This window comes from Dendropsophus ebraccatus, chromosome 12 (assembly GCF_027789765.1).
Source record: "Dendropsophus ebraccatus isolate aDenEbr1 chromosome 12, aDenEbr1.pat, whole genome shotgun sequence".
NCBI lineage: Eukaryota > Metazoa > Chordata > Amphibia > Anura > Hylidae > Dendropsophus > Dendropsophus ebraccatus.
The window spans coordinates 78056482-78076469 of record NC_091465.1 but is presented as its reverse complement, the minus strand read 5'-3'; the positions used below and the strand labels follow the sequence as shown (position 1 = coordinate 78076469).

General features: G+C 42.7%; 2 long non-coding RNA genes across 3 annotated transcripts in view; one reads left to right on the top strand and one right to left on the bottom strand.

Annotated features, from left to right (window-relative positions):
• Window positions 1-10080, top strand: part of LOC138769391 (uncharacterized) — a 56101-nt gene extending 46021 nt beyond the window's left edge. Inside the window, exon 3 of one of the 2 annotated variants that reach the window (XR_011359244.1) lies at window positions 9964-10080. This is a non-coding gene — a long non-coding RNA (uncharacterized lncRNA). Of the gene's footprint in view, window positions 1-5338; window positions 5507-9963 lie in introns of those variants that run through there. The other variant, XR_011359246.1, reaches the window with a different exon arrangement.
• The window catches only part of LOC138769392 (uncharacterized), a 95606-nt gene that overhangs the window by 28022 nt on the left and 47596 nt on the right, over window positions 1-19988 (bottom strand). The gene's annotated exons all lie outside the window — the stretch shown is intronic.

The window sequence follows — 19988 nt, the reverse complement described above, 5'->3', positions numbered from 1 at the left end:
CTATTATACTCTATGTGTAGAAGACTACAACCCCCAACATAAGCTAACCACTGCACCTGCCCATAATACAACAGTATTGTACACTGTGCATAAAACACTACAACCCCCTACAGAAACTGCCAAAAAGACTACAACACAGTCCTACTATCCTATATACATAGACAACTACGACCCCTAATTTACATAGATCACTACAACCCCTAACATGACCATAAAATAATCCTAGGATATATAATACAGAGAACACTATGACCCCTATATGATCATAAGACCCCTATACTATAAATGGAATCCTTCATCCAAGCACGACCTGATGACATCACCATTGTACAGGATATTGCCGCCTATCAGGATACGGGTCGGTGCACTACATGGATTATTAGTAAGTGTTACTCAGTTGCTTTTTTAGGAATCAGGAAGCTGATAGCATTGACCATGTGATGAAATGTTGTTTTCATGAGCAGATTTCACAACCAATACAAGCTGCATGTTGGGTCACAGGAAGAGCGAGCGGTGTCACCAGGTCACAGGGAGTTGACATGGGGCTATCTCTGGAGCTGCCCTCTAATGCCTTTAGCTTTTGGCTTCCCTATTCTTTTTTTCTCTGCTGCTGTCACATATATGTCTCCCTATAGTAAGTAGATGGGTGTATTGGGGCTACTTATATTTAGCGTTGGGCAGATTTGCCAAACTGTTCTAGTTCGGCAAAGTTCTCCGGACCTCAACGACTGGAGAAGTTGGATGCTGCTCTAGGGCTGCCAGGAAAACATGGATACAGTCTTTGGCTATGTTCATACTACGTAAGTTTCATATTAATCCACCGATTTGCAACAAGGGCCATGATTAATATGAAACTTACATTGTGCTGCCGTCTATGAAATAATGGCTGGAGTGTAGACACTTTGGCTGGGATCGCTAGCGGCCACGCAAAAAACTGACATGTCAGTTTTCTGCGTCCGCTAGTCATTGAATAGTGGCCTCAGAGAGCCTGTCAGTTCACACAATGGAGCACGCGGCTCCGACCATACGCTCCATTGTGTGCAGCGGGGAATTCGGAGAGGTGGTGCACCTGCATCAAAATTCAGAAGTAAAGATCACTTCAATAACACCGTTCATTCTGTGATCCGGCTGGGTCACAGTATGGCCGCTGTTTTACTAAATGTGAACATGTCTTTTGGCTGTATCCATGTTTTCCAGGATTCCCAATGGCGGCATCCAACTCCTCCAGCCTCCGGGAGTCAAGTTCAGAGCGTTCAGGTTCAGAGAACATTTCCAAACGTTAACCCATAGAAGAAATAACAGAAGTGTAAAAAAAATTATTCTCTCAAGTTCCATCTGGATCGTCCTGGTTTGTGAGTAGAATGCGACCACTGCAATGGACATCGGCACTTATTATTATTATTATTTATGGCACTATACAAGCGATAGGGGATGACAAGCAGGAAAATTACAAAGCCAAAAACACATTACATGAATAAAATAAATAGTAGACCGGTACTCGAGGAGAGAGGACCGTGCCCGCTAGGGCTTACAATCTACAAGGTAAAGTGCAGCCAGTCAAAGTGTGGTGCAGAATTATTATTGGTTATAGCCTAGTTTGAAGATGGGTTTTCAGGTTACTTTTGAAGGTCTTGATGGTGGATGAGAGATGGATGTGTCGGGGTATAGAGTTCCAGAGTATGGGGGAGGCTCGGGCAAAATCTTGGATGCAGTTGTGTGAGGTACGAACAAGGGGGGGGGGGGGGAGCGCAAGGAGGTCATTGGTGGATCGAAGGTTGTGTAAGGGACAGAAGCGGGATATCAGGTCACAGATTGACGAAGGGGAACGATTGTGGATGGAAGAGCAGTTTTGGAGCAGAAGGATTGCCACTCTACTTGCAATTCAGGGTCAGTGGAGGGCTGGAGGGGTAGGTTCTGCTGTGTGTTACTAATATAGTGGGTAGAATAGCCAAGTAGAAGAAAAGCTCTTGACCTACACCATAACCCACCCAGCAGTGTCACGTAGAGAGAAAATAGGTGAATCCTTTGAATTACCTGGGTTTCTGCAGTGATTACTAATAAATTGTGGTCTGATTATTGTCTGTTACAATTATAGACAAACCATAATCTAATACCACAAAAACTGTTGTACCATTTTATCGAGCACATTAAGTAAAGGTCAACTATGCAGGGGAAAACGTGAATACTTTGAATCCTCTGGTTTCTGTACTGATCACTAATAAAATACGATCCGATTGTTTTCCGAGTCACAACCATGGACAAACACAACCTAACTAAACTAGTTACACAAACAGTTCGTCTGGCCATGTCTTTTATTGAGTATTTTGAGTAAACATCCACAGTGCAAGGGAATAAGTAAGTGAACCTATGTGTTATTGACTTCATCAAGAGCTAATTTGTAAAGCAACACATTGCTAAAGACCTGGCTGTACATCAATCCATGATTCAATAAATTGTCTACAAATGGAGAAAATTCAGGACTGTTGCTACTCTCCCTAGGAGTGGGAATCATGTGTAGCTTTCTCTATCAGTACAAAGGGAAGTGCTGAAAAAGGTGAGAAAGAAAACAGCAAATACCTAAAGAAGACTCTACAAACTGCAGAAACGTATGTTCAGACATTCATTATTAGAAAAACAATGAACAAGAATTGTGTTCATGGAAGGACACCACAAAGGAGCCTGCTGCATACATTGTGGCCAAGCTCAAAGCTGAAAGTTCTACAATACTTGTGGGAAAATGCTCTTGGAACAGATGAGTGGAGTTGCCAAACTGTTTGGGTTCGGCAACGTTCTCCAAAAACATGGATACAACTTCTCCAGACTCCAGGAGTCAAATGCCGAGCATTAGGGTTCGGAGAACGTTGCCGAACCCAAACAGTTTGGCGAGTCCGCTTCACGCTACAGATGAGAGAACGGTAAAAGATTTGGAGGAAAAAGAACACTGCAAACCAACACCAAACCTCATCCACACTGTGAAGCATAGAGGAGGGAGCATCATGGTTTAAAATTGCTTTGTTGCCTCAAGGTGTGGACCCTTGCGGTCATTAAGGTGATAAGTTTTTACCAGTGGAGGGCTAAGTGCTAGAGATAATCACAAGGTGAACCATAAGTACCTACTCTTCCCTATATCTACTCTATGTGGTTCTCATGTCTCATATTAATAAAGCATCTACCAGATATATAAAAAAGCCTGCTTGGGGATGCATAGAATGGTATTACAGGTCACTTGTGTCCCCAGGGCTGTGGGCTGAGCGCCCTTGTAAGAAACATGGTTTTACCATGATAAGAGATGTATTTTCTTTACGATAAGGGCAGTTAGACTATGAAACTCTCTGCCAAGATGTTGTTAAGGTTGCTCATAGAGTATTTAAGAGGACCTGGATGTCTGGATGCTATTACAGACTATGGGTGCTACATTTCTGGAGGAAGGACCTTGATATGTTTGAATTTATTCTAATGACCAAATATGAAGTCTGGAACAAATCTGCCTGCTTATGAGATGTGCTATTTTGAAAAGTCTAGATGCATTAAAGGTGTCGTCCAATGGTATAAGAAAGTTAATAGCTGGTTTGAGCTCTTTCCTGTAGGTTTTTTTTTTTTTTTAATAAAGCCCTACTACTATAGTACTGATGCTCTAGTGGTCTCTGGGTGTGTTAGTCTCATGCATGTGCACAGTGTCATTGCTGCAGGAAAAGTGCAGTCAGTGCAGGAAAATGACTAAAGACCAGTGGAACTTATCAATGCTAGAGCAGCAGGAGACCTACCATGTGCGTAAAGGATTGTTTGTGGTTTAATTTCTCATACTCTGGGAAAACACCTTTAAACGCCTACATTGTTATTTTAGTAGATTCAGCCTTGTATACACAGTCAGAGTTATGCTGATTATAGACACTCGCTATCATCTAGTCATCAATAAAAAAAAATATTTGTCTTCCATAAGTCTTTTTGAAAGTGATAGAACGATCTCAAAGTTTTGGTCCTGACTGAAAATCAGATTTTTGAGATTCCTGTGGACCACCATAAAAACAAAACAAGCAGCTCTGTGAAGAAACTGACCCCAACCTTTACAGTATAATATGAGAGGCCAGAAATAAGCATTAACCACCATGGACCCAATTTATTGGAAGAGACATTCTGAGAAAGTAACAGCAACACAATGGACGTCGTCCATCACAGAAATGATTAACTCACAATGAAGTCTGCATGAATGTAAAGGGTGGACATAAGACAATCAAGAATGAAAAAAGTACTAGCAACTTTCATTGTCCAAACCAAGCTGGACCTCAAAGCATACCTCTCATTTTGCAACCGAACAGTTCCTCCCAGAAAATCCTGCAGTTGGGTGGTCGTGGTACAGAATTCACAGAAGCCCCACAGACTGCATTTTAAGTGTGTTACAATGCAGTCTATAGCATTTCCAGGAGTTTCGTACCACAACGCCAGAAGAGGACTGCTCACCTGCAGGATTTTTTCGAAGGATGCCATGGTCTAGAAGTGAGAGGTATCGCCTGTATCTTCGAGACATGTTCTGGGAAGGTCCAACTCAGAGAAGACAATTAAATTCATCAAGAATCATGAGAAAAGAGGAAGAGAATAACAGTAAAAAAGTTGGAAGATGAAAATCATAGGAATGGTAGGCATGTCACTGGGTAGTTTTACCCCTGCCCATAGAGAACACAAGAACAATCGAACGTTGCTGTGTGTTGGGAGGACTGGTTGCAGAAGCAAGAGAGTCCACCAAAAACTGAACAAGTGTTCATACATATGATTTGAACTGTAAAACTCCTAGTACCATCAGTGAGCACAAGAACTATAAGTAATAGACTTAGGCCTTATGCACACGTTCAGTAATTTTTTTCATGTCCGCTATCCACTCATAGAATCCGCTAAAAATTACAGATTGGGCATCTGTAGTGCCTCTGTAGTACATCTGTATTTCCGTAAATCTGTTTTTTAGGAACGCAACCTTTCAAGATGTGACATCCTTATTTTTTACGGAAATACGTAAAACAAAAACAATCCGTGGAAAATAGCGGATCCTATTGATTTCTATGATAGAATCCATTAAAAAAAAACTGGGTCTGCACTAGGACATGTTCTTTTTTTTTAGGATAGGTTTGCACCCTTGTAAACTACTGATCATGTGAATAGCCCAATAGTCATCAATGTGTACTAACTTGGGTATGGAAATACAGATCCGTAGATTACGGGATGTGAGAATAAGGCTTTACTCAATTATAAGAGTTCGGAACATTTCCTCCTTAAAACAACCTTAACCCAAAGTTTTTAATATCTCAATGAAATAAGAGCAATTATTTTTATCCTTATGATTTTGTAGCTCCCTCCCTTACAAAGAGAACATTTGGATCATCCTGGTATTGAGTGGCTGGAGAACCGATCCCTCTCGGGTGTGGTGGATCTTTCTTACGAAGACAGAATCAAAACATTGTTTGAATTCTCAAGGCAGAGATGTTTGAAGAATTCCAAGTGTGTGCAAGGAGGCAGAATAAACGGAGCGGCGGGAGGGATGGACGTTCTGCAAGACGAGTCAGAAATGAAAAATATTAACAGTTCTGGTTCCAGCTTAAATATTTCCTGACCTGGGCGTTGGTGATCATATCCGCCTATGGCTGATGGTCTTGCCCCAGAGGTTACTTCATTGAAGAAGGGAACCAGGTGTCTTAGATGGTATTATAGTTTTTATCTTCCCTATATGAACATCACATGATTATATATACTATACAGTATACCAATACCGCGTTTCTCTGAAAATAATACTCACCCTTACTTTTGGAGTAGGCTTGAAAGTCCTTCTCCAAAAATAAGCCCTACTTACAGTCAGCTGACCAGATCCCCGACAGTCAGTGGTTGAGCATCAGCCAAATAGTGCCAGACTTGTTGTGCTCCACCCTTTCTGTTCAGGGGAGACAGGAGTGGTAAGGAGATGCATAGTAGGGGATGTAGAATATGGGGGGTACGTTGGCCAACTACAGAGGGGGGTATTGAATATGGGAGGCCTTACTGCAGAGGGCGAATGTATACAATATAAGGGAAGAACCACATAGGGAGGGAATATGAGGGAAGAACTACATAAGGAGGGAGGTAAACAGTATGGGTGGCCTTACTGCAGAGGGGGGATGTATACGATATGAGGGAATAACTACACAGGAGGAGGGAGGTATACAGTATGGGAGGCCTCACTGCAGAGGGCGAATGTATACCCTTTAAGGGAAGAATTACACTGGAGGAAGGAGGTATACAGTATGGGGGGCCTTACTGCAGAGGGGGGGATGTATACAATATGAGGGAAGAACTACACAGGAGGAGGGAGGTATACAGTATGGGAGGCCTCACTGCAGAGGGCAATGTATACCCTTTAAGGGAAGAATTACACTGGAGGAAGGAGGTATACAGTATGGGGGCCTTACTGCAGAGGGGGGATGTATACAATATGAGGGAAGAACATTTCTTATAGTAACATTCTTCTGAAGTGAAGCATCACATGGCTCTCGTCTAATCGCCCACTGTGACATTCACAGATTTCACAATGTATGGCCCCTTGCTTTCTGGTATTACTGCACACACCCATTTGCGGTAATGACGCTAGGATTTAATGTCTTTGGAAAACCTCAACTTTGGCATTTCATGAAGACAGCCGTGACCTCGAAAATTTGGAAACACATCTTGTGAATCATTAACATTCCCCAGAAGAAGAGAAAAAAATAAATCCTTAAAGGAATACTTCCGATGCATGAGCTCCTAGAGGAATAAGCTATAAAAGAGGCAAAACCAAAACAGTATCTAAAAATATAAATCATTTTCATGTGTGACGTCTTTGAGGGCTTATTTTTGGCAGGCAGAATGTAATAGCACTCCAATTATGGCAGCCATGGAAGTAAACCACCATCATGTTGCTAATAGTTTCCCATAGATGACTAGCAGGCAGCATTAAATCATCTAGGTAGCCACAGTCAACACTGACAGTTGTATCTAGGAGGTTAAATGACCAATGCCTATCGCCAACTATAACTAATACAGCCATCAGGTATGGAGAGAGAGCTCAACCACCGACCCCTATACTTTATCTCTTTTACACTCCATTGACAACAAAGTAGTAATTACCACCCATATGATCTATTACAATTTCCATGGGGATGAAGTAGATCAAGAAACAATGTCCAGCTTTGATCAGGAGTACCTACAACGTAAAAGTGGCCTACACCTTCATTAACAATCAGATAAACAGCCTGACCCTTCACTCCTCTGACATCCTTTGTTGGGGGAGAGTTGGGTGGCGTCTATACACATTGGACAGTCAGGTGGTCCTGCTAAAATTGGAAGGTTTGGCAAACTTTTCTCCAATTGTTCATTTAGTGATTAGGTTTGAGTGGAGAGGCCAAATTGGAAGGTTTGGCAACATTCTCTGAACCCGAATGCTCTGCATTTAACTCCCGTGGATTCAGAGGTTGGATGCAGCCCTAGGGAGTCCTGGAAAACATGGATACAGCCAGGACTCCCTATGGCGTCATCAACTTTTGCAGCCATGAAGAGTCATGTGCCAAGTGTTCGGGTGGAGAATGTTGCTAAACCCGAAAAAGTATGGCCTGTCTGCTCACCACTACCAGTGGCTCTTCCCACTGTCTCTCCTATAGACATGTATGCATGTGTTCTGAACGGTGAGAGGGAAGTAGGCTGCTGTAAGACACTGCTGCCCTGGTGGCTGCTTACTGTATCTTTCCTGAGAACAAAAAATTGGCCGATACTACTTTTTCCTGACCTTTCCCATCCAGAGATAGTCAGGACTACCCCCCCTGGGTAGAGCGTAATACAGAAAAGGATTGTGTCCATAGGCATTTAGGTATCTATCGCTCACCAAGCAATGGTTCTATATGCTCACCCATTTCCCTGGTCATATTATCAGACTTGTAATTGAGTTGGATATTGACTGAAGGGCCCACCCGTTTTGGTGGTCTACATACAGGAGCCATCCCTTTTGCTAGGTCCTTCTCTGGATTTCTGGATAGTCCTGGGTTTTAAGACTCATAACTGAGCCTCCGTGGACCTTTTTGCATACTGCTCACCCATAAACATAGTGCACAAATCCACACATCATTCTCTGTGTCACGATCCTGTAGGCCGTATCGTACTTTATAACAAGGCACATGAAGGCAAGTGTCTAGGACGGCAGGAAGAAGGGGGCGTCACTTTTATGGGGGGAAATAGTAATTTATTCTGTTTTGGCTGTAGGACATAATTTCCACAGCTGTGAACGTCCTGTGTTTCTTTTTTTACATTTCTTTAGAACTTAATAATCTCCATTGTATCGATGAATTGTTAGAAGATGAGTTAGGAGCTGAGACTACAATATACTCTCCTCAATCTCCGGATGTTGGAGGCGAGATAAGGGATATTCATAGACAGTGGTGTAATATAGGAGAATGTGGCTTGTGACCTTGCATTGTGAACAAGGGTCGGAGTTACGTACAAGGTAAACAAGGTAACGTCTGTAAAAAAGAAAGTCACTTTCTCCTGACCTAAATCAATATGAGCAGGAGGCATGTACGCTATTAGGCCTCGTCGTCATGGCAGCAGACATGGAGTCTAACCTTAACACAACCCTCGCACCCCCTGTCATAATGACCTGTTCTCCCTGTCTGAACAGATTACACCTACTGAGCTCTACCAGGTGGAAAAGGCTTCGTTCGCCTTGCCAAGACTGTATTTCTATTTAGGGATAATTATATACAACAGGCTAAACTAATCTGTATACCGTACATGTTACTGGAACAGGGACTCATAAGGGCAGGATTGCGGCAGATTTTGTGTGTGGCTATGCATGTGGAAAATGACCGCAAAATTACAGAACCATGTATGTGGATAAAAAGTTTAGTAAATCGCATTCACATGTTGGCAATTTTTTCCCAGTAGAAAGTGACCTGCGGTGCGGATTTTAAAATCTGTAAGGCTGCATTCACACGTTAAGTAGATATGGTCTGTTGCCAGACTGTATGGCAAGGACTGGAACTCCTGGTATCATCATTCAGTATGATTATCATGATTCATTATGCCGTGAGCTCCGAAACACTGTCAGTACAGGAGTGCGAAGATTTAACCCTTTCAGAGCTCACAGCATCATTATGAATGAAGATGCCGGGAGTTCCGAGGTCTGGTCTGTAGCATACAGTCAATGTATGGACCGTATCTATGGAACGTCAGATTGTGGCCTTACACGTCAGTTTCTGTTATGGAAGATAGTGGATTGAAAGCATGGATTGGTTCCATATTTTCTGTACTGAATTTAATAGAAAAGAAGAATAATAAGATGCAATCCTTGTGGATGGATGCAACAGATCACCTGTGGATCCGCAACAGAATCTGCAAGGGTGGATATATTCCTTTAAAGGGGGCATCCAACTAATTAGAAAATCTTCCCGGTCCTTAGTGTTATAATCTATACCTGTGGAATTGTTGTCACATGAGGCTTCTCCACTCCAGTAGATCTCATATTAATCTATAATCTATCTGTTAATCCTATCTATCTGTCTATCATCTATCTGTTAATCATATCTGTCTATCTCCTATCCATCTATCTATCTATCTATCTATCTATCTATCTATCTATCTCCTATCTATCTATCTATCTATCTATCTATCTATCTATCTATCTATCTATATATTATCTATCTACCTATCTATCTATTATCTATCTATCTATCTATCTATCTATCTATCTCCTATCTATCTATCTATTATCTATCTATCTATCTATCTATCTATCTATCTATCTATCTATCTATCGATCTATCTGCCTTAATCTATCCGCACACATATATACATACACTATTATTATGTATTATATTGAATAAAATAAAAATAAAATATTTAGATTACCTTTATCTATAATATATAGAAAAAGTCTGAAAAAGGAAAGTGTAAAAAACACAAAAAGTTTTCTTTTGACAGTTGTCCTACGCTGGAAAAGAGCATTTGCCAAGGCGAAACATATCCACACAAAGCCATTGACTAGATCCTCACAAGGAAGTCTTCAATGTGTAACGTATTGATAACTCAGAAGGCAGGAACAGGTTGTATTGGCTTAAGGATAATTACCTAAGCTAATTACAGGGGTCAGAGGTTAATGTGGGGGAGGGGGGGGCTGTGAACGGCTGCCTGCGGATCAAAGAGAAAACAATTAGAAATCCCTTTTCCTGGAACAATCAATAAGTGAAGAACAATGCCTTTTCTCATAGCTGCTTGACCATTAGACCACTTGACCGTCAGTGCCCTGGAAGAGTCACATCAGTCATTCACTGTTAGTCATCGTGACAAAAAGGAAAGAGAATCGAATTATTTCTAACTAATTTTCTCCAGATTTTCAGAATTTTTGTATCTATAATAATAATTAAATAAAAAATTTAATTAAATTTGCCAATTTTTTTTAAATAAAAAAAATAACGAAAAACAACCCTTTGTGCCTCCCTTTGTCTCCACCCTCTTCGCCTTCCAGATAATGTGCATATTAATAACTCTGGCTAGCATACAAGAAGCTTTGGCCTGTGTTCAATTTTTTTTCACCTCCTTCACATGAGCATATTCTGTCAGTGGAGCGAGCTGTACAGGGGCCAATATTATTAATAGTGCGGCTGGGGGGTAATGACTCTTTCTGGTGAATGGAAGTGCTATAACCGTAACATGTTTTCAAATTTTCATGGTTGAACATGATTATTCAAGTTTCTATAAGAAAGATGGGGGGGGGGGGAGGTGAAAAATGGATAAGGATGTCAAAAATCACTTGTGTCAATAAAACAACTGCTTCACAGTTTGATAAATCTCCCCACAGAGATTTTTTTTTTTAGTGGGTCCTCCAGTAATGAGGCAACCTCTATAGGTGACCATAGACATTATATTGAAGATTATGGTTGAACATCTTTCGCCAGTGCGGCTATACACGTCTTAGTTCATATAAGCCATTACGGTTCTTCATACTGGCCAAACACGATCAATGAGAATATTTCTATGAATGTTCTGTCCAGAAAGATTTTTTAATTTCAAAAAATCTTTCCAGGTCAGGTAAAATGTAGTTAAAGTTCATGAAATGAACATTTGTTTTGGTTGAAATCCCTGATTTTTATCACCTTTAATACATATGAGAATGCTTAGCTAACAGTTACCTCTCCCAATCTTTCCATACTCATGAACATTGCTCCGAGTGTTCGTGTTTTCTGAATAGAGAGAAAAGATGTAAGCCGCTGCCAGAATCCTCCAGCAGCAGCTCATTTCTCTGACTACAAAAGTATCAGGTAGTTGAACTTCAATATTCAATATTCAAGTGAGAATCAGGAGGCGCCCATACACATTAGACAGTTGGCTGGTCCTGCCAAATAAATGTATGGAGGCCTATAAGGAAAACGTCAGTGAAACGTTCCAATTTCAAAGAGGATAGTCGACTATCTTTTGTGTATGGATATCTGCCAAAGGATCAGTCTCCAATAAACTTCTAATCCTATTGTTCTCAAAAGATCTGAACTGCTGCCAGAGATGTCTGACAGCGGCTTATTCCCTTGAAAACAGCCATGTTGGCCAAACCAAATCTGTATGGGAGGGATTTGAAAGATAACCACTAAAATCATTGGGTGCCCGGATCTGACTTGAGAACTTTTTGGCAGTAACTTTCTGTTTTGGCTACAAGAGGGCATCAAGTATAAGAGACCTTCCTATATTTGCCCCTAAAAGACCTTTGCCTTGGGTTGTCCATAGTGTTCTGCCCCTTTAAGACACTGGAATTCATTGCTGAGATTTACTCTGTCCACATTTCTCACATCCAGTGTGGCATATTTTCCCTGAAATGTAGGAGTTAAGTAAGACTGAGAATTTCATAGTAATCCCTCCCACTCTGCGGCTGTGTTTTCTGGCGGGCTCGCTTCTGAGTAATTTGGGAGTGAATACCGCTGAATCTTCTAGTGTGGTGAATCACCTGCAAATCATTTGACTAAATCCCCCATATTATTGTAGATTTCATGTATTTCCATAATACTGAACAAACTATCATTGACTAATGGTCTGTCGATTCCCAGAGAGCCTTTGTAAGTGCTGGTTAACTAATTCTCCCCACAGACATTGTTTGCATTCAGAAGTCAAAACCACAAGTGCGTTGCCCACAGGCCTAATCCACCCTCGTGTAAATGTCACCAGGTACGACGCCTAAACGGTGGAATCAAAGCCAACCTCCACTCAAATCCTGGAAATACAAGTTTTACTGCTCTAATCCCCAATACCACCTCAACCCCCCCTTTACTTGTCACACTCACAGAGGTCCAAGAAGTTAAAGGAGAAGTCCGGCCATTTTTAAACAACGACAGGGGGTAAATGAAATAAGGAGTCCTAACTTGCCTCTCCCCGTGCCCTGTGTTTCGGCAGGACAGGTCCCGGGACCCCTACCGGAAGGCATTTTTCCCCAAGTTGTAATGACGTCACGACTTGGAGGAAAATGCCTGTGCCGGCTTATGGACAGCCCATTTTGCCAATGAGTGACTGGAGTAGCGTCCCGCCCTAGTCACTGACTGGCTGAGCGTCCAGTCCATTAGTTAGGTCATAACGTTTGCAGCGCCAGAGATCCTGGAGCCTTGTGGGGGTCCCAGAGCGGTGATCCAGAGCTGAAGAGGCACAAGGAGAGGTGAGTACATACCCTTTGTTACTTTTCCTTGTGCCCCTGCCTTTTTTTTACCCCCCGGATGACGAACTTCTCCTTTAAGATATGAGGAGCTGTTTGCCAGTCTCCTCACACTTTAAATCTGTGTTGACATATGAGAGTTGTCCTCAGGACTATGCCCTCACCATCGAAATGTTCCAAGAATGGCTTAATCCTTTTTCTTAGAAGCCTAAGTCCATTTGTTCCAATTTTGGACCACAGTGACTGAACAGCTATTGATTGGTATGGCTACCTTTAAAAATAATTTCCCCTTGTAAAGGGGTTATCTGGTGGCAACTTCTTTTTGAAAGAGCATAGGTTGGCTTAAAAATAATACATGAATAAAGGATGATACATGCCCGAGCCTGAGTTATAAAATATAAATGAATTCCTTAGTTGTTAGGCAATAACTAATAAGGCTGCCTTACAGTAAGGGTTGTCACCAAGGCAGTCCATGTGGTGAAACGGGGCCTAGACCTGGTTGGTCTCATCCTATATACTGGACTCTCCTCGCTAGAGAAGAGGAAAACAAATACCAATCCTTATGTTTAAGTGGGAAAACCTGAAAAATCCCAAATAGTTCTTTATTATAGAGCCCTACGACTAGGTAAATTTACTGTGACCATGTTGTCATGTATATACCCCAGTAGTTGATATTATACATAAATATAATTCTCAAAAACATCATCATAAAAGGCGACTTTTTGATTTAAAGCAACAATTCTCTTGAATGTCTTTCATGTGAATTCACAGGCACAAGAGGTGGGAACATATCAGGAAACATGACTATCTGTAGGTTAAATGTTTAACCTTGTATGACAAGGAGGTGTGAGAGTAGAGCTTCGAGGGTACGTGAGGTGACGAGTAAGTAGGAGGGAATTGAGGGCGAGATGAGAGCCTGGCAAATGTCAGCTAAGGATGCCGGTTCCCTGAGGGCTGTTGTTCCATTTCTCTGTCTTGTTTGATATAGAACCATTTAGAATCCTGCCTATTTCAATGTCAGGAGATGGTGGTAGAGCTTTACGAGTGGAACATTTCAATGGCGAGCCCATGGTGCTTATGCAGCTTGGGGACGCAGGGGCATTGTGGTGATGTAAGTAAAAATTAGTTCATTAGTTTCCCATAATCCTTCATGGAAATGGACAGGACTGTAAACAATATCAGTACGGAGAAGACACGACTCGGGGCCCTATTACGGGGGGGGAGAGGGGCGATTATCAGCCAAACAGGCTGACACAGCCCTGTGTAATAGCGCCAAGGTCATCCAGCTGACGGCTGATTGTAGAAGTTGTTGATTGAGTCTTATGAGGGATCTGTGAACAATTGCTGATCAACGAGATCAGCGCTAACTTATAGACAGGCCGTGTAATAGGACACTTAGATGGGGGGGGGGGGGGAAGGGGTGAACCCTCCCTTTTTTTTATTGGAAACTGTTGATGAGCTTTTTGACGGATTATTCCCTATTATACGGGACGATTATTGTGCGAATTATCGTTATATCGTTCACATTTAAACTATAATGGTTTTGTGTAAATGCAGGCAGCGATGAAACGACCAAGGAAAATCGTTTATCGTTTGCTTGGTGCTGACACCAATATCATTGTTAATTGTTCGCTGTAATCCTGCATTCTATCACTAATCATTCACTAATCGTTCAGTGTAATTCCACATCATTCCTTCGTTTGCTGGGATCAGATGGAGTAAATTATCATAGCAACAAACGACTCTCGCTCTGATGAACTATTTCAGGTTAACGATAAACGATCTTGTTTGTGATCGTTAATCGTGAAAAAGTGCTTCATCTAGGACCCTTAGCTGATCGTCTATTATGGAGTTCCTATAAGTGTCCGGTTTCTCTGTAGCACCACCACAGGAGAAATCGAGTATTACACAGTGCCCATTCATTTCAATGTATTGCCGGTGTGATACAGGAAAAGACAGGTCCTCCACAGCAAGAGACACCCTTTATCGCTGCCCCCCCCCCCCGTCTAGCCAAGAGATGAGTATCTTGAACGCAGGACCCCCACTCATTATACTCATTTCTCTGTAATAGGGTGTAAATGGGTTCTCTAAGATATAAAAGCTTGTTGAAAGGATAAGCAGCTGTTTCATGGTTCAGCAGAATTGTGGTTAAACAGATCACCCAGAATTCCTTCTAATCTCGGTTCTTACTAATACAATTTCAACAGAACCAGAGACAATTGGCACTACAGGTATAATCATGGACAGAGACGTAGGTATCCCATATGAATGATAAATGCTGGGGTGCTCACTAGGTACATATGTCCATACGGATCCCAATATATTCAAAAGATAAAGTAGTGGCACTCACCAGTGTAGGTAAATTTGCAGGTTCCTGCAAGGACATAGACAAGGCGTCCGCCAGGTAGGTGCAGGTACCTGCACCTACCTGGCGTCCGCCTTGTCTCTGTCCACGCATCACTGAAATAAAGAAACCTGCAAATTAACCCATACTGGTGAGTGCCACTACTTTATCTTTTGAATATATCTTACTAATATAATGCCAATGTCTCCATTGTGGGTAATCGATAATGATTTCAGATGATCGTACCCACAGAGGCAGCATCGCTTAAAGTTAGTGTTGAGTGGACTTGCCAAACTGTTCAGGTTCAGCAACATTCTCCGAACCCAAACGCTTTCCATTTGACTCCCAGCGGCTGGAGAAGCTGGATCTAGCCCTGGGGCTGCCAGGAAAACATGGATGTAGCCATTTGAATCGTCATTGTCAGTCGCACATTGCCACATTGGCAACAATGATAAAGATAAAGGATCACACGGTTAATCGAGCCATGTAAGGGCTCTTTGAATGAGCACCGATCACACAGATTGACACTTATTGTTGGATCCTGCTTGGCCCGTCCATAAGGGTGTATACTAATGATACATGGAAATGCATTTTTTTTCTTTACAACTTCACAACATACTATTATTTAGGATATACAGCACTCTCCAACCTGGTCCTTCTGACTGATGAATAAAATTCCAGAATGACAGTGAAGACTGACACACAGGTCGAGCACTGAGATATGCCATCTGCCATCAGTGCAGAGGAGGATAATAACCTCAGTAATGGGCACTGGGGTTTCCACCTAGCTTGTGTAGTGGTGGACAACTCAGAAGTCTTGAGTAAACTTCGAGCACAATCAAGTTCATTCGAACCCTTCATTCGAGCATGCAGGATTTGATTAATGGTGGCTGTAGAAGTTGGATGCAGCCCTAAGGCTGCCTGGAAAACATGGATACAGCTATAGGCATCGAACTTCAGCAGCCACCGCTAATCAAATGCCGCACACTGGACGAACTCGCGCACACTCAAAGTTGGCCCAACTCTACAACTCAGACGTCTGCTGGTGTATAGATGGTTGATAGACAGCTCCACACCTATGCTGAATACCAGCACCCATGGCAATTGACCTATAAGTGGTGTGTGGGAAGGAGAAGTGACAGCTGGAAATCCCTGGGGCAGTGAATACTCAGCGTCATACGGAGCTGATTCATACCTGCTCGTGAAATGACAGCTCCCATTGCTGATGTAAAACGGCCACAATTTCAGTAACTACAGAATGGAGGTGCCGAGATTTCCCCACTGTAATAATGTTATTATGTGTTATCGTTGTCATGGGATGAATGGTGTTTATATGGTAATGTAAAGAAAAAAATTACCTACAATTTATGTATCGCACCCTGTAAAAAGTAAGAGTGATTCAGGTCCTCGTCATCCCTGTCAGTGGACTTGCAGTTATATGCAGAATACTGGCCGCCAGAATACCACTTCTTTTTATATGGATATCATTTGTAAAGGGACTGAATCTAATATTAAGAGGATGATGGGTCCTTGATATTATGGCCGGCCTTAGGCTCTTGTCATTGTAACAAAAACCATCATGGCAGTGCGGAGTCCATCAAACAGCAGATACCATGAGGCTCTATTAACTTATTAGGAAGTCTCTTGGGTTCTGTCATGGTGTTCATCATTTTGATGGGAAGAACCTAATGGAGCAACTGATGATTGTGTGAACACAGCCATGGAGGTGTTGGGCATGGAAGGTGGCATACAATGTGATCAACACAAACCCTACAGAGGGGGATTATTGCTAAGATATTCCATCTCTAGCTGATTGCTAGTGGTCTCACTTCTCGGACATCCACCAATCCCAATAATGAAGAGGCCATTGCTTTGCATGGTGGTAACATAGAAATGACCCTTTAAAGAAGTCCATCCTCAGCTGACGTCTCACAGGTGGCAGGGGAGGGAGTAACAATGAGGCATTGCTTACTTCTCCCCGTGCCTGCGATGCGCCATCAGACCGGCCCCGGGACCCCTACCGGAGGGCATTTTCCCCTGAGTTATGATGATGTCACGAGTCGGGGGAAATGCCCGCCCCAGCTGATGGACAGCCGCTCAGCCAATCAGGGACTACAGCGGCATCCTGTCCCAGTCACTGAGCAGCCAATCCATGAGACGGGTCATGACGTCTGCAGCACCGGAAATTCCGTAGCCTGACGGGGATCCCAGAGTGGCTCTTCTTATAACCTTCTATAACAATCAAGACATGTTTATTCAGGGTGTTGAACCCCCATACGTCTCCATATGTCTAAATGATGGAGGGAATAAACGCGTCCTCATGCTGAGGGGTGCTACAAAATTACAAACAGTGCTACAGTAATGGGATGGGGGTTAAAGGGATCAATTTTTATTATGAAATCTCATGCAACATATTTTATAGTATAGTACTAGGGGATTTACAGTACAATACATGTGAATAGGTCATTGGACCTTATCGCCATTAAAATGCTACCTAAGCTATCGGCATCCTGTTATAGAGAAGAAGGAGCTGAGCAGATTGATATACAACTTTATGGGAAAAGATTCAGTATAACTTGTAATTTACTGATTGAAATCTCTGATGTTTACCTGCTAAAGAGTCCAGTCCATTGAGTGACTCCGCCCACTGGACTCCTTATCACAGAATGAACAGGGATTTCAATCCACATGTTAAAAGTTATACTGAAGCTTTTCCCGCAAAGATATATATCTATCTGCTCAGTTCTTTCTGCTCTATAACATGATGGTGATAGATTAGATAGCATTGTCTTGGTGAACGGTTGCCTTTAAAGGGAACCAATCACCCCGAAAATCGATGTAAAGACAAGGATATGTGCTGATAGATCACCCAGCACACTTCCCAAATATGCCCCTGTAACCTCTGTGCCCCCCTCAATGAGACAGTAATCTTACTTTCTTCTTGTCACGCGCTGTATGTAAATTTTTGCTAACTAGTCCGGGTGGGCGTATGTAGTCCTGGTGGGCGTATGTAGTCACGGTCCGTGGGCGTATCTACTCACGGTCCGGGGGCGTATGTAGTCGCGGTCTTCGGCTGTAATCACGCCCAGAGGGGCGTGATTCGGCGGCTTGCGGTCCAGTGACGTCATCCGGCGGCTTGCGTTCCGCGTCGCGGCCGCGCTGACGTGTTCGGGAACCCGCGCATGCGCAGTACGGCGGGAGACGACGCTGACGTACTGCGCATGCGCGGGTTCCCGAACACGTCGGCGCGGCCGCGACGCGGAACGCAAGCCGCCGGATGACGTCACTGGACCGCAAGCCGCCGAATCACGCCCCTCTGGGCGTGATTACAGCCGAAGACCGCGACTACATACGCCCCCGGACCGTGAGTAGATACGCCCACGGACCGTGACTACATACGCCCACCAGGACTACATACGCCCACCCGGACTAGTTAGCAAAAATTTACATACAGCGCGTGACAAGAAGAAAGTAAGATTACTGTCTCATTGAGGGGGGCACAGAGGTTACAGGGGCATATTTGGGAAGTGTGCTGGGTGATCTATCAGCACATATCCTTGTCTTTACATCGATTTTCGGGGTGATTGGTTCCCTTTAAGCACTGGTTAAGTCTGCAAAAAGTTTCTAATGTAAAGGGAGAAATTCGCACCAAAATTTGGCTTAAAACTTTATGCAAAACCCGCAAGGGAAAAAGTCCACAGTATGATTTATGCAATGTCTAATAAGGGATGTGTACACATTTACTCAGCGCTTTGTTGTCTGTTTATATGTGAATTGTAACGTAACACGTAACTGATTACAGAACAAATATTTAGAATAGGAGCTATAAGTCACATGGTGCGGCCGTGTCCTCAGGAGGCTTCAGATCCCTCAGCCTGCTACCAGATAAATGCCCACCTGATCTACAGTCTATATGACTGTGTTGCGCGGTTTCTTTATTTGTGGCTTCCATATTCTACATATGACTGTGTATATACGTTATATAGACGCATCATAAAATGACTGCACATCACAAAGCTCAGCTCTAAGAAGAGGCCTCTGAGCAGCATCTGTCTCATATCAATCTATGTGTCTGATAAGCAGGACTTCCACCTATCAAGAGAACAGGTGGACCCCATTTTCCAGTAGACAGCTGTAGGCCGTTGGTTGCCACCCGAAGGACCAGCTGTTTCCAAAACTCCCTACAACGAAGAGGATCCCATATAACCCAAGCCCAAAAAGATCTCTGTAGACTGTGAATGAGTTTGGCATAAAGCATTTCTTTCAATGGTGTCTTCCTGATCATTCCTACCATCATGTATAGAGCATACAGACATCCGGTAAGGGACACTCAGCAGAAGTAGTCCACTCACCGAGTCACCACCTGGCTTCCTTTACATTTCACATGTTACTGCATTCACCTTAAGTGGATTTTATATTCCTTTACTTTGTTGGTAAAGCAAATCTAAGAATAAAGGATAAGCATCATTGTTTCTTGACTAGAGATGAGCGCAACTAGAGCGTTCTCTAGTGAGTTTGAACCTTGAAGACTTCCGGGTTAGGATGGACTTGAGCATGCTCGAGATGTGCTCATCTTTACTATCAACCTATCATGGAACAGTCCGTTTGAATTTGATCTAAAACCATCATGGTGTATACCCAACCATGGTATGATCCAACAAAATTCAACTTATTTTTTTTTTTCTACCTACCTTTTATTCTATGGACTGGAAGCACATTTATAGCATGTCATGGTATGGTCCACTCATTTTTTGAAAATACCTTTTTCTATCCACCTATGGTATGGTCAATAAATTTATTAACAATTTTTCCATTACTCAACTGGGCCATACCATCTACAATGGAATAGTCCATGGAACATGTTTCCCCATGCACCAGTCTTGACTCCACCAGATTTACTATCCACCTATAATGGTATGATTCATTGGATCTTATGCAGTTCTTCTCCTAGAGATTCATGGTATGGCCTACTGT